Source organism: Delphinapterus leucas, chromosome 7, assembly GCF_059928025.1.
Source record: "Delphinapterus leucas isolate spDelLeu-1000000601 "Yukka" chromosome 7, BTC_Dleu_Yukka2, whole genome shotgun sequence".
NCBI lineage: Eukaryota > Metazoa > Chordata > Mammalia > Artiodactyla > Monodontidae > Delphinapterus > Delphinapterus leucas.
The window spans coordinates 52,627,799-52,642,750 of NC_143135.1; positions in this window are offsets into that span (position 1 = coordinate 52,627,799).

A 14,952-nucleotide genomic window follows, 5' to 3' on the forward strand; every position below is an offset into this window, starting at 1 on the left:
TTGCCACCCCAGGTGCTCCGAGTCTGAGGGGCTGTGTCTATGGGGGACTCTCAGGCCTGGGAGACTCCTTTCTCATGCTGGCATCCCCAGTTCATTCAAACATTCCCCTGAAAGACACCTGGTCACCCCTGGATCTTCTCTGCTGGTGAATGTTCGTCCTAAAGTGTGATGCCCAGAACTGTGCTGGTGAGTGGCCTCAATGCCCTCCAACCTTGTCTTCAGGCCACCTGCCCTCTCAGCTGTGCTGCTTGCTCTCGACCACTCCTTCTTGGGAACTCTCTTCTCCCCCAGCCCTCCCGACGATGTCAACCCCTACCTACCTCTCTGACCATCTCTTCTAAGTCTCCCTCACTGCCTCTAAACAGGGAGGCTCCCAGGCTCTGTCCTCACCCGACTCTCTCTCTTAAAACTCTGGCTACCCCACACCCCACCAGGGCTTCTGCCCACATTTGTGCCCAGAGCCACGGTTCTTCTCCTTGGACATCTGCCCCAAATGTCTCCAGAGTCTTGGACTCTGCATATGTCCAGAGCTGGACTCACCACCTGCTGATCACCTCACTGACCCCAGACCAGTCAGGCTGGCCTCTGGATGCCCTCTCTTGACAATGCTGATCATGCTCCCTGCCCGCACCTTCCACACCTGCCCACCTGGGCAGGGACCAGCTCGGCCTGATGGCTGACACCTCCCCAGCACCTAGTACAGCGCCTGACACACAGTGAGCGCTCAATAAATGAACTTTATCAAATGAGCGGGCAGTCTCACCCACTGCCTCTAGGTTCTGAACTTGCCCCCTCTCTCACTGACCCCTACCAGGCCCAGTGGGCCCACTCCCAGGGTCCCCAAGCTGGGAGTTAGGGAGTCCCCGTGAACCTGCCCTCAAAGCAATCCCAGAGCCCAGATGTGCCTCCTTGGCAGTTTCGAACCCCAAGAGGCCACCAGCCCTTTACACTTGGCAACTGGAGACTCAGTGTTGTTCTTTGGGTTTCAGTGACTTCTGCTTTCTTGGGGACAGAGTGTAAATAGGCCAGGGAGACTCTTGGGGGGAGTGGTTTGAGCCTGAGGAGGAGGGAGAAGCAGACCAGGAGATGAAGGGCCCAGCCAGCACCCGAGGTGCTTTAGTGGCACATATGAGTGCCGCCTCCTGCTGTGAGATCTGAGATGAGATCGTAAGCCTCACGAGCAAGGATTTCCTCTGCCTGTTCCTTTATGTCTGATACCCTAAAGCAGGAGCTCAACAGAGGGCGATCCCTTCACCCCACCCCTAGGTTGCCAGATAAAATACATGCTGCCCAGGTAAATTTGAGGTTCAGACAGATAATAATTTTTCAGTGTGTCCCTATTCATTATGTCCTCTAGGACACACTTATACAAAAAAATTATTTGTTGTTTATCTGAAATGCAGATTCAAATTTAACTGGCTGTCCTCTATTCTTCTCAGTTGAACCTGGCAACCCTACCCCCAGGGGACAGTTGGTAATGTCAGGAGACATTGTGGGTTGTCACAGCTGCAGGGAGAAGGGTGCTACCAGCATTTAGTGGGCAGTGACCTGGCGTGCTGCTCAACATCCCACAGCGCACAGGACAGTCCCTCACAACCCAGAATTATCCACACCAAAATGGCAGAACTGCCAAGGCTGAGAAACTGGCCCTCTGGGACCCAGAGCAGACAGCACTCTCCACCCCCTGCCCACATGCTTTCCTTCCCTCAGGCCATTAAGAGATGTGGAGAGAGACTCATGGACCTGCCACAGATGTTAACCAATGCCAAGTTATAAAGTTATGGGAAAAATAGAATACAAAATTGTGTACCTTCTCAACATAGCTCAAGGGTAAACTATGAGGAAAAAAATACAATGGAGGGAAAACGGCTAAAATGTTAGTTACCTTAGGCAATCGAGATGTTTCTTCCTCTCTGTTTCATTTTTCTTTTCCCCCATGTTTCCTGAGAATATGTTTGTAACATGTTTTTCACCTTTTATTGCTGGCCGCGCCTCACAGCTGGTGGGATTCCAAATTTTTTTTTTTTTTTTTTTTTTTACTGAAGACTTTCATGTATTAGCTTGTTTGCTTTACCTCACATTCATGTAAAGACAGTTTTTCTTCCACTTTTACAGGTGAGGAAACTGAGATCTAAAAAATTACACGTTTTGCCTAATATCACAAAACTGATGAGACATGAGAGAATTAATTCAAGTTTTCTAATTCCTAGTTCAAGACATTATTTGCTATACCACATGGTTTATCATTTAAACAAACAAATGTGCTTTTTTAAATTGAAGTATAGATAACTTACAGTGTTGTATTAGTTTCTAGTGTACAGCAAAGTGTTTCAGTTTTATCTATATTCTTTTTCATATTCTTTTCCATTCTAGTTTATTACAAGACATTGAATATAGTTCCTATGCTGTGCAGTAGGACCTTATTATCTATTTTAGATAATAGATATAGTATCTATATTTATATATAGTAGTTTATTTATTTTTTTAAACATCTTTATTGGAGTATAATTGCTTTACAATGGTGTGTTAGTTTCTGCTGTATAACAAAGTGAATCAGTTATACATATACATATATCCCCAAATCTCTTCCTTCTTGCATCTCCCTCCCTCCCACCCTCCCTATCCCACCCCTCTCGGTCGTCACAAAGCACCGAGCTGATCTCCCTGTGCTATGCGGCTGCTTCCCACTAGCTATCTACCTTACGTTTGGTAGTGTATACATGTCCATGCCTCTCTCTCGCTTTGTCACAGCTTACCCTTCCCCCTCCCCATATCCTCAAGTCCATTCTCTAGTAGGTCTGTGTCTTTATTCCTGTTTTACCCCTAGGTTCTTCATGACATTTTTTTTTCTTAAATTCCATATATGTGTTAGCATACGGTATTTGTCTTTCTCTTTCTGACTTACTTCACTCTGTATGACAGACTCTAGGTCCATCCACCTCATTGCAAATAACTCAATTTCATTTCTTTTTATGGCTGAGTAATATTCTATTGTATATATGTGCCACATCTTCTTTAGCCATCATCTGTCGATGGACACTTAGGTTGCTTCCATGTCCTGGCTGTTGTAAATAGAGCTGCAGTGAACATTTTGGTACATGACTCTTTTTGAATTATGGTTTTCTCAGGGTATATGCCCAGTGGTGGGATTGCTGGGTCATATGCTAGTTCTATTTTTAGTTTTTTAAGGAACCTCCATACTGTTCTCCATAGTGGCTGTATCAATTTACATTCCCACCAGCAGTGCAAGAGAGTTCCCTTTTCTCCACACCCTCTCCAGCGTTTACTGTTAGTAGATTTTTTGATGATGGCCATTCTGACTGGTGTGAGGTGATACCTCATTGTAGTTTTGATTTGCATTTCTCTAATGATTAGTGATGTTGAGCATCCTTTCAAGTGTTTGTTGGCAATCTGTATATCTTCTTTGGAGAAATGTCTATTTAGGTCTTCTGCCCATTTTTGGATTGGGATGCCAAAATATTTTTAAATTTTTTAAAATAAATTTATTTATTTTATTTTTTAAATTTTTGGCTGCATTGGGTCTTTGTTGCTGCGTGTGGGCTTCCTCTAGTCGCATTGAGCGGAGGCTACTCTTCATTGAGGTGTGCAGGCTTCTCATTGCAGTGGCTTCTCTTGTTGTGGAGCATGGGCTCTAGATGCACAGGCTCAGTAGTTGTGGCTCACTGGCTCTAGAGCACAGGCTCAGTAGTTGTGGCACACGGGCTTTGTTGCTCCGCGGCATGTGGGATCTTCCCGGACCAAGGATCAAACCCGTGTCCCCTGCTTTGGCAGGCAGATTCTTAACCATTCTGCCACCAGGGAAGTCCCTCAAAATATTTTAACTTTTAAACCTTATAATTAATTATACAACTAATGCATGAATACATTCTCCTTGGATTAAAAAAAAAATTGGAAACAGTACAGTGAGGCCTGTCTCCTCCGACCAGCATCTCTAGTCTGGCCTCAGTGCCCCACAGAGGTAACGGCTGCCAAGAGCTGATGTTGAGCTAGGGTAGGGACACAGCTCTACCTCTGGCTTTGAACTGACCTGGAAAATGGGATCGTGCCAGCATAGAGCAAATACTAGATAAAGCCAAGTTGTTTTAAAGTTAGCTGTAGCAGGACTTCCCTGGGTGGTGCAATGGTTAAGACTCCGTGCTCCCAATGCAGGGGGCCTGGGTTCGATCCCTAGTCAGGGAACTAGATCCCACATGCATGCCGCAACTAAGAGTTCGCATGCTGCAACTAAGGAGCACACGTGCCGCAACTAAGACCCAGTGCAACCAAAATAAATAAATAAATATTTTTTTTAAATAATAAAGTTAGCTGTGTTATCTTACTCTGCCACCAACAAGGTGTTACAGGACCGGCGTGAGCCAACACTTGACACCAGACTTGAAAATGCTGGCCAATCTGACGGATGAAAAGTATAATCACCTTTTTTTAATTTGCATGTCGCTTATTACAACTGAGGGTTTTTTTCCCAGCTTTACTGAGATACAGTTGAAATATGACATTGTGTATGTTTAAGGTATTCCACGTGATGATGTGGCAACTGTATATATTGCAAAATGATTACCACAATAAGATTAGTTAACACATCACCCCTCACGTAGTTAACTTTTATGTGTGTGTGTGTGTTGAGAACTTTTAAGATCTACTTTCTTAGCAACTCTCAAGTATACAATACAGAATTGTTAACTATAGTCACCATGCTATACATTACCCCCCCTGCACTTCTTTATCTTCTAACTGGAAGTTTGTACCCTCTGACCAACCTCTCCCCATTTCTCCCATCCCCCTAGCTTCTGGCAACCACCAGTCTGTGAGTTTGGGTTTTTGTTTTATAGATTTCACATATAAGTAAGATGACACAGAATTGGTCTTTCTCTGTTTGGCTTATTTCACTTAGCATAATGCCCTCAAAGTTCATTTATGTTGTCACAAATGGCAGAACTTCCTTCTGTTTTTATGACTGAATAATTTATATATATATACATATCTTCTTTGTCCATTCATCCATCGATAGACACTGAGGTTATTTCTTTATCTTGGCTTGTAAATAATGCTGCAATGAACCTGGGCATACAGGTATCGCTTTGAGAGAGTGTTTTCCTTTCCTTCAGATATATACCCAGAAGTGGATTGCTGAATCGTATGGTAGTTCTATTTTTAATTACTTGAGAAACCTCCAAACTGTTTTCCGGAGTGGCTGTACCAATTTACATTCCCACCAGCTTTACACAAGCCTTCCCTTTTCTCCACATCCTCCCTAACACTCGTTAATTGTTGTCTTTTTGGTAATAGCCATTTGACAGGTGTGCGGTGATATCTCATTGTGGTTTTGATTTGCATTTCCCTAATGATTAGTGATGTTGGGCATATTTTCGTATATCTGTTTGCCATTTGTATATCATTTTTGGAAAAATGTTATGACTGAGATTGAATATCTTCAGATGTTCACTTTTTTCCCATTTATTTATTTATTTATTTTTAGTTTTGGTTGTGTTGGGTCTTCGTTGCTGCACGCGGGCTTTCTCTAGTTGCGTTGCGGGGCATGGATTTCTCATTGTGGTGGCTTCTCTTGTTGCAGAGCACGAGCTCTAGGCATGCAGGCTTCAGTAGTTGTGGCACATGGGCTCAGTAGTTGTGGCTTGTGGGCTCTAGAGCGCAGGCTCAGTAGTTGTGGCGCACGGGCTTAGTTGCTCCGCGGCATGTGGGATCTTCCCGGACCAGGGCTTGAACCCGTGTCCCTTACATTGGCAGGCAGATTCTTAACCACTGTGCCACCATAGAAGCCCCAGGTGTTCACTTTTATTTTTAGTTAAAATTTTAATTGATATACATGCATATCATACAACATTCAAAAAGGATAGTCAGTAAAACGTCAGCTTCCTATCCATGTCTGAAGCCCAGCTCTGCAGCCCCCTAGTTTCTGGCACTTCCTTCCAGAGATATTCAACCCACATAAAAGTACTTACACATATAGCCTTTCTTTTTAGTTTTTATACAAATTGTAACATTTTCCATGCTCTTCTGCACTTTGCTCTTTTTTTTTGGAAAGTGGTTCCTCCCACTGTACATAGAGTTATGTCATTCTTGTTCATGATTTCATCATATCCCATCTGATGGATATATTACAATTTGTTTAAACAGTTTCCTAATGTTTGACAGTTTGGTAGCTCCCAACCTTTTCTTACGATGACTTTCTTGTGCATATATAATTTCTCACATATGGGAATATATTTGTATATAATTCCCTAGAAATGCAATTGCTGGGTCAAAGGGCAAGTGTATTTAATGAGTTTCAGGTTGTAACCAAATTGCCTTCCATATCAATTTACTGATTATGCCATTTTATGGTTGTAAGGAAACTAATTTATATTTTAATTCAGAGAAAAATATAGCACAGTCATTATCTTTGATGATAAGAAGCCAGGATTTATAAAACATCTACTATGTGTCAGGAACTTTACACATAGGGCCAAAAGTACTCATGACACCTTTGAGGCACAGCAAATTAAGCTTTTTGTTTAAGGCACCCACAAAGTAGGTTCCAGAGCCAGAAATCAAACCTATCCAGCTCCCTACCCTGGGCCTGGGCCTGGGCCTTGTCACCAGGCAGGAGGCTGACACGCTGGTATGAGGAACTAGATTCCAGCATAACTCATGGCGATGTCACATGACAGGTGACTGGCGGTCCGACCCACGCACCTCTGGGAACACAGGCCCAGGGGTGGGGCTGGGCTGGGGGAAAGAGCTTCACACAAGGCCTAAGGGTTGAAGGAATAGATTTTGCTGGTGAAAAGTAGAAAAGCGTGGCCCACGCTGACTCTGGAGCCAGGCTGTCTGGATTTGAATCTAACTTCTGCCACCTCCTACTTGTGTGACCTCTCTCCTCATCTGTAAAATATAGACTCTAATTCATGAAGTTGTTGTGGAAATTCAATGCATGAGAGCACGTTAAAAAAAAAACCACAAAAAACCCACGTGGCACTTTGCAAGTATTCAATAAGCATTAGCCATTTTTTAGCAAATAACTAAATTATTTTTAAAGGTATTTTAATTGGTAAACTTTTTCTTTATGTTGTTTAAAAATTGTAGTTGGCAGACTGATAATGATGGGATCCATTTGGCTGGTGACAGGAGGTGCTGTCATAACAGCCCAATCCAGGCACCACAGACAAAGGTTTAATCAGAGCAAATCCAGGTCCAACACAGCAGCTGGCAGTTCGCAACAGTTTATGTATTTTGCCAAATAATAATTGTTTAAAAGGGTTAACATGCAGTTATGCAAAAGTTGATTTTTAAGAGTTAATATTTATTTAGCTCTTCCTATGTGCCAAGCACTAAGTATCTCATTTAGTCCTCACAACATGCTTATTGGATAAGGACTATTATTACCCCTATTTTACAGATAAGGAAACTGAGGCACAGAGACAGCTTTAAGCCATTTGCCCAAGGCCACTACAGCTGGGATCCACACCAGGCTTGGTGATAGCAGAGCCTGCCCTCACCTCTCTGAGGGTCTGCCTCTCTCAGTGGGAAACTGAATGTACAATCCAATCGTTGCTGTTATCTTCCCAATCATTGAAGGTAAGCTATCTAAACTCTCAAACCTCTTCAAGACTGACCATCTCTGGTCGCAGATCAGAGGAGAGCAGAAAGGACACTAGGAGCCATGAAAATTTCCTAATCTGGGGCCTGACACGCTGAGCTGCATTTCAGTAAGCAGCTCTATGTAGCAAGGAGGGGCCTGAGAGATGAGCAGAGAGGTAGCAGCGCCCCGGCAGAAACCTGTACGGGAGGTGTTTTGGGGGAGGGGTTGGGGGTGTAGGTCAAGATTGTAGGCTGGGGCCTGACCTTTTCCCTAGGATGCTACTGGAATCCTCATAAGGCCTTTGTCCTGCAGGAGGTACTTATCTGAAAGAAACTAAATATCTATAGTCACGAGTGGCTACTGAACCCTTGAAACATGGCTAGTCCAAACTGAGAAGTGCTTTAGTGAATAGAAAATACACACCGGTTTTCGAAGACTTAATACCAAAATTTTTTAAAGAAAGCTATCTCAAATTTTATATTAATTTATATATTAATATATTATTATATTAAATTAATTACATTAATTTTTATATTAATGTTGAAATGATAACATTTTGGATATATGTGGGTAAATTTTAAAATGTTAAAATTAATGTCACTTGTTCCTTTTTTTTTCTTGTATAAAGTGGCTACTAGAAAACTTGAAATTACGTAAGTGGCTCATGTTGTTATTTCTGTTGGACACCGCTGGTCCATAACCTTCCTTCAGGCACCTGCCTCCCTTGCCCTTCAGGAGAAGCTGTGGGATAGGCGGTCAGTTCCCCCACCGCCGCCCCCCTCTCCCCACGCCCCAGGCCCGCAAGGCTTTTTCGTTTGGCTTCTCTCGACATCAGGGACGCGGTTGGCTTTCCCGTGACCGGTGCGGGCTCGCTGTGCTCTGCCGCCCTCTAGCGGTCCCTCTTCCAAGCTGTCCTGCTCTTGATCAGCCATCCCATCTTCGCGATGGGACTGTACTGGACTAGGTATCCTGAAACACTTTGTGGTCCCAAAACATTTATTTCACTCATCTAGTGTCCTGTTTTGACTGTAGTTAATTCAAAGTCTCTTTAAGGAAAGAATTTAAGAATCATTCTGGTCCCTGGTTACTTTCTTCTCAATAGGTCTCATTACAATTAAAATGAAGACATCTTCAACTTCTCTTAACTTCTCCAACTGTGGCTTCTTATTGGTGGAAAATTATCAGTAACGTCTGGAAAATGAGGTTGCCTAATCCTTTAAATTCCTGGATATTCATAAGTAATTTTATTTAGGGGGATAGATTTTTGGTCTTAGAAGACACTTTCCTTTTGTTGGTAAAATGGGATATAGTGTGATAAATAGGTTAAACTGCATGGTGAGGATTATCAGGCAATAATGTTTATAAAGTACTTAGAGCAGTGCCTGGTACATTATAAGCTCTGATATATGTAATTATTAGTGTGTGAAATTCCCTGTTGTTTACATAAGCAGCAATCTTTTAAGAGTGTTGTCGTTAGAAGCACTTGTGCCCCTGCATGCTAGGACCCTGGTTCAGACTCTTCTTGAACAAACAAAGGGTAATGGAAAGGAACTAAATTTCAACGGGTCACCGAGCTAGAAGAACACCCAGCTGGTTTGGGATCTTCCTGGAAAATCACTCAGCTGAGCCAAACCCGAGTTAACTCAGAGTGAATGGCAGAGAGGTCATGGATCCACTTCACAGGGAACTCTGGATTTTCCAGGGTACGTGAAGATATTCCCAGGGCTGTGCAGAATGGAAATATAAGTTCAAGGAGAAAATGAAACAATATATAACGTGCAACTGGTCAAGAAAAACTTGTTGTCTACCTCTAAAGTGGATAATTGTGGGTTCAAATCACTGTGGCATTTATATTCCTATGGATACATTTAAAAGAATGACTAACTGCTTTATCTCAAAGAGTTGACATTACGATAATACTGGAAATAATAGTCTTTTCAAGCTTGTTTAAACTAAGGGTGAAAAGTTCTACCTATGTTAAAGTTCTAAGTAACTTTGAATGTACAAAAGAAAACCGTACCCGTTAAATTCTTGTAGAGAGAATGTGAGCACAAAAATTTGAGCAAAAAATCCTGGGCTGTATACCCAGGAGTGGAATTGCTGGGGTCTGGGGATGCACCACTAACATTTCTCAGGATACCAAGCTTTCCAAGGCAGCTGTGCTAATTTACATTCCCCCCAGCAGTGGAGGCTAGTTCCACTGTTCCCAATCTTCCCCAGCGCTTGTTGACCGTGTGGAGGCCTGCAACATTCACAGGGTAAACATGGCCATGACTCTCTGGGGGAAGCACAAGTCTAAGTAGAGGTTACTTGGAGCCTGAACCCCTTCTGAATCTTCTGAGCCTGTGGAATCAGGGTCTGGAGAACAAGATTAGATGATTCTAATGGCTTCTCTACAAAAACCCAAAGCACTCACTGTTAAGAAAGAGGCAGCCAGCCCCCTTCCTACCCCTGTGTCGGCCACATGCCAGCCCCTGGCCCTTGTCCTCTCCCTTTGTCTCCGAGCTGACCAGCCGCCCCTTCACACGACCTGGCTCTGGGTAGGAAGCTAGGCAGTTGGTAGCCCTGGCTTGTTATCATCTTGTTCCTGTTCTCCAGTCACCTGAATGGAGTCATGGTAAATTCAGCCCTAATGTGTGGACTCCGCTAGTCAAATTCTGCTAAGCCAGCCTCCTGACTCTTGTTTCTGCGGAGGATTCTCACCTCCCCAGCTATGTTTTGTCCCACATTCTCAGGCCTTTGCATGGGGTTAGCCAAAGATGCCCACTTGGCCAGTGGACCAGCTGAAGGGGTGGGGAGCGTCTTCGGGGAGAGCCGCAGTCCCGCCCCTTTCTGGGAAAGAGGTTGAACAAGGCACTGTAGTTGCCAGTTGTGAACGCCAGAGGGCGACATATGCAGAGCTTTGGAAGAGCCGGTTTAGGAAAGGGGGAATTTCATGTTCTAAAATCAAACTGGACAAACTTACTCTTTCTGGGTACTGCATCTGTGTTCCCCGTCCTTGAGCTGGGCTTGGTAACACCCACTCAGGAAAGGTCCAGCTGGTCTTTTTTACCTGTCTGCCTACCCCCTGCCCTCTCCCTCCTAGCCCTTACTGGCCCTGGGCAGGTCCCTGTTACAGCTGTCGGTCAGGCCGCATCTCCCCAGACCAGAGGCTGATCTCAAACCCCTGCAAGAAGCCTGATGAGCTGGGACCTCCTTGGCCTTTTTCTCTCCCTTGGCCATGTCTTTCTGCTTCTGCAACCTGACCTCTGACCCAATTTCCCACACATCTTTCTTTAAAGAAAGATTTATCTGCCCTACGTAGCAAGTAGCGCCTGCTATGTGTGAAAGGTACTGGTGTGTTACAGCCTTCTGCAAAGAGCAGAGGTGTGGACCCACGTGTTAGTGTTGGCAAGATGACACCCTAACCAAAAACATTGAAGATTAGCATAAACCTAAATGCCAAGTTGTTTATTTGCCTTAAAAGCAGTGATAATCTGTCCCACTTAATGAACACTTTCCACATGCTAGGCACTATGATGAATGCTTTAAAGACACCATTTAGAGACTTCCCTGGTGGCGCAGTGGTTCAGAATCCGCCTGCCAATGCAGGGGACACGGGTTTGAGCCCTGGTCCGGGAAGATCCCACATGCCGCAGAGCAACTAAGCCCGTGCACCACAACTACTGAGCCTGTGCTCTAGAGCCCACGAGCCACAACTACTGAGGCCGTGTGCCACAACTACTGTAGCTCACGTGCCTAGAGCCTGTGCTCCGCAACAAAGAGAAGGCACCGCAATGAGAAGCCCGTGCACTGCAACGAAGGGTAGCCCCCACTCACCGCAGCTAGAGAAAGCCCGAGCACAGCAACGAAGACCCAATGCAGCCAATAAATTAATAAATTAATTAATTATAAAAAATAAAATAAACATATAAAGACACCACTTAATTCAATCATAGAAATCCTATGAGGTTAATGATCATTTCTCCACTTTCCAGATGAAGAATCTGAGACTCAGAAACATTAAGTGACTTGCTTGAGATCACAAAGCGTGTAAGTGATATAGCACTGGGATATGAAACAGATTGAGCTGGCTTCATTATTTCCCCACTGCCCCACCTCTGACAAGCTGTCTACTCCCTCGGCACCCTCCTGGTAGGACACCAGAATCCTTCATGGCACCCGTGCATCGCGATGACCCCATCTGTGTGACATTGCAGGTGCACACCATTCATCACAGTGCATCTCACTGCCTGGAAAGACATCTGGAAACATGTATCCCGAAACGTTTACACTGCTTAACAAGAAGAGTGTTTTTATTTGCTTCTCTATCTTTTCAATGCTTTTTATGAATGTATTTTATTTTTTGAATAGGAAAACTATTTTCATAATGGTGGGGGCAGGGGAAGTCCTTCTTCTGCTCCCATTCATTCTGCCTGATGTTTCTGTCTGTTTGGCAACCACTTGAGTATCCTGTGAGCCTCAGTTCAAGGATTGGAGCTCTGTGACATCTTTTCCAACACCCTGCCCTCCTCAGTGCCCTATTGTCCCTATTTTGATACTTATGATGCTTATCACACTTATTTGTCTGTATCCCCAGCCCCCAGCCCCAGCTCTGAGTTCCTGGAGGGCAGGAGCAGTGTCAGATTCATCAATGTCCCCAGGACCTGACATAGGCAGTGGTTCCAAGTAATAGTAACTAATGCTAATTGAACACTTACTGAAATGGAGCAGCAGCCTATGGTCCTGGCCCCGCATGTCCTCAGCCTGCCTTTTGTCTGTGGAAAAACTTTAGCCAAAGAATAAGTTTAATCAGAGAAGTGAGGAAATGCAGAAACAAAGGAAAGCAGTCCAACAAGACTAAATAATAATAGTTCAGTCATTAAGCACAGTCCTTTAGTTCCTCTTCAAGGGCTATATTTAGCATTCTTAGCCATATCCTGTGAGCTGTCTTAGAGATACTGAAAGCCCCACCAGGTGGGAGAAGTTAACTACATGACGACCAGACTATATCCATGACATAAACTGCCACAATTCTGAGACTTGGCCTCAAAGAAATGGGAACAAACCGACCCTGGAACTAAAGACTAACTGTACCTAAAACAATCAAGATGACACTGTTCAGACCACTGCATGACTAATTTCAAGATGACTGTCAGAGCTGACTGTGCTGTTTCTGAATGTAGCCCCCTCCCTCTGTCTATAAAAGCTCTTGCCCACTGATGGTCAGTGGTGGGGAGTCGGCCTTTGGATGGGAGTCCGCCCTCTCCCCCTCCTAAGATTGCCAGCCTCCAAAATAAAGCAAACTTTCATTTCCACCAATTTTGCCTCCTTATTGGCTTTTGAGCAGTGCAAGCAGCTGGGCCTCCACTTTCGGTAACATTACTATGTTCCAGGTGCTTTACTATGTGTTAAGCACTTTCCCTGTATTAATTAATTTAATCTCACCACCACTCTATGGGGTGGGTTAATTATTATTTCCATCCCATTTCACAGATGAGGAAAATTATGCAGGGATCACTTGACCAAGGTCACATAGCTAGCAAACAGTCAGACCAGGGATGTGAACCCAGGCCATCTGGCTCAAGTCTGTGAACTCAAACACTATGCCACACTGAATAGATGCTTAGAAAACTTTTGCTGAATGAAAAACCCAGAGCTTCTCTAAAATATCATTCAAACTGAAGGATGTTTTGGCTGGTCCCAAAGGCAGGGATTTAAATCCATACCCCAGGCCGCTGTGTGGATCCAGTGACACACAGGAAGTTTGCTCAGAAGAACCTGAACAAGGTTAAATGGTTGTTCTCACTGAGTTTGGCTCTATTCATTTGTTGGACTTTGTTGGACCTCAGTTTATAGAAGAAAAAGGGCTTGTGTATATGGAAGAGGGGGCTGTGACAGTCTCACTTTCCTGGCTCCAGGAACAATACTGAATTCTGCCTGAGGGGCCTCGTCCACCCTAGCTCCAGTCTAGAGCTGATCTGAGCCAGTGTGGGATCCCAGGGATCCACCAAGCATGAAACAGTTCTGAGTTTCCCAGCGCCCCAGGCAAACAGGTAAACAAGATTGGTATGTAACACTCCACTGTAATCTTCTGTTCATTAAGTCTGTGAACAGTTACTAAGTGCCTACTCTCTGCCAATCACTGTGCCTAACCTCATGGAAACAGAGAAGTAAGACATCATTGATTTCTGTGGTTGAAAGGATTACAGTAGCACTATTAAAGGGAAATATAAGAGCCATTAGTGGAAGCCATATATGTAACTGAATTTTCTAGTAGCCACATAAAAAGAAAAAACAGAAGAAACAGGTGAGCTTAACTATAATAGCATATTTTATTTAACTCAACATATCTAAACTGTTATTGTTTCACCATGTAACCAATATGAAAATTGTTGAGTTTTTTTTTTTTTATACTTTGAAATCTGGAGTGTATTTTACACTTATGGCCCTTTTCCACTCAGACCAGCCACATTTCAAGTGTTCAGCAGCCCTGCGAGGCCAGTGGCTGCCGCATGGGACAGTACAGATTTACAGTCTGATTAAGAGAATAAACTCTTCTTTATCCTGAGCTTCCAGCAGAAAGGATTATGGGATTTGGTGTTGGAGGCTGGGACATTCACATTGTTTCACAAGTGGCCACGTGATCAGAAATCCTATCTGTATGCGGCCCTTGAATATTTTTCCATTTTTATTCATTTTAAATTTCACAAGTGGGACTTCCCTGGTGGTCCAGTGGTTAAGACTCCACGCTCCCAATGCAGGGGGTACGGGTTCGATCCCTGGTCGGGGAAGGTACTGCATGACGTGTGGCATGGCCAAAAAATAAAAAAATAAGTTTCACAAGTGATACATGAAAATATTTTATTATAAGAAAAGTCAAGCAATAAAGTAAATTGCCCCTAAAGCTCCCCCAATACTACTGCAATTCCCCAAGTAAGCTTAGTTATCTATCGGTTGGGTATAGATCCTCCTATGTGTTTATATGCATATCCATTTTAGTTTATTGTACATAAATATTAAACAGTCCATATTGTTCTGAAAAGAAGTTTGGTCACAGTGATATTTCTTGGTGCTCTTTTCTTGGTGCTCTTTTAATCACTACATAATATTCCATAACCATTTCCCTACTGCAGGGCTTTCAGGTTGTTTTTAATTTATGTTTTCATTGTTACTAATAGTACCATAATAAACATTCTTGCACCACTTTCATTTACATTTGTGTGTTTTTCTGGAGTAGATAAAAACGAACATATTTGCTGGGCCAAATGGAATTGTCTTAAGTTAGAGTAGGTACCATTAAGCTGCCTTCCCAAAGGAAGCCCAGTTTACACCCCACCTACAGGGTGAGGATGCTCTCTTTCTCACACCCT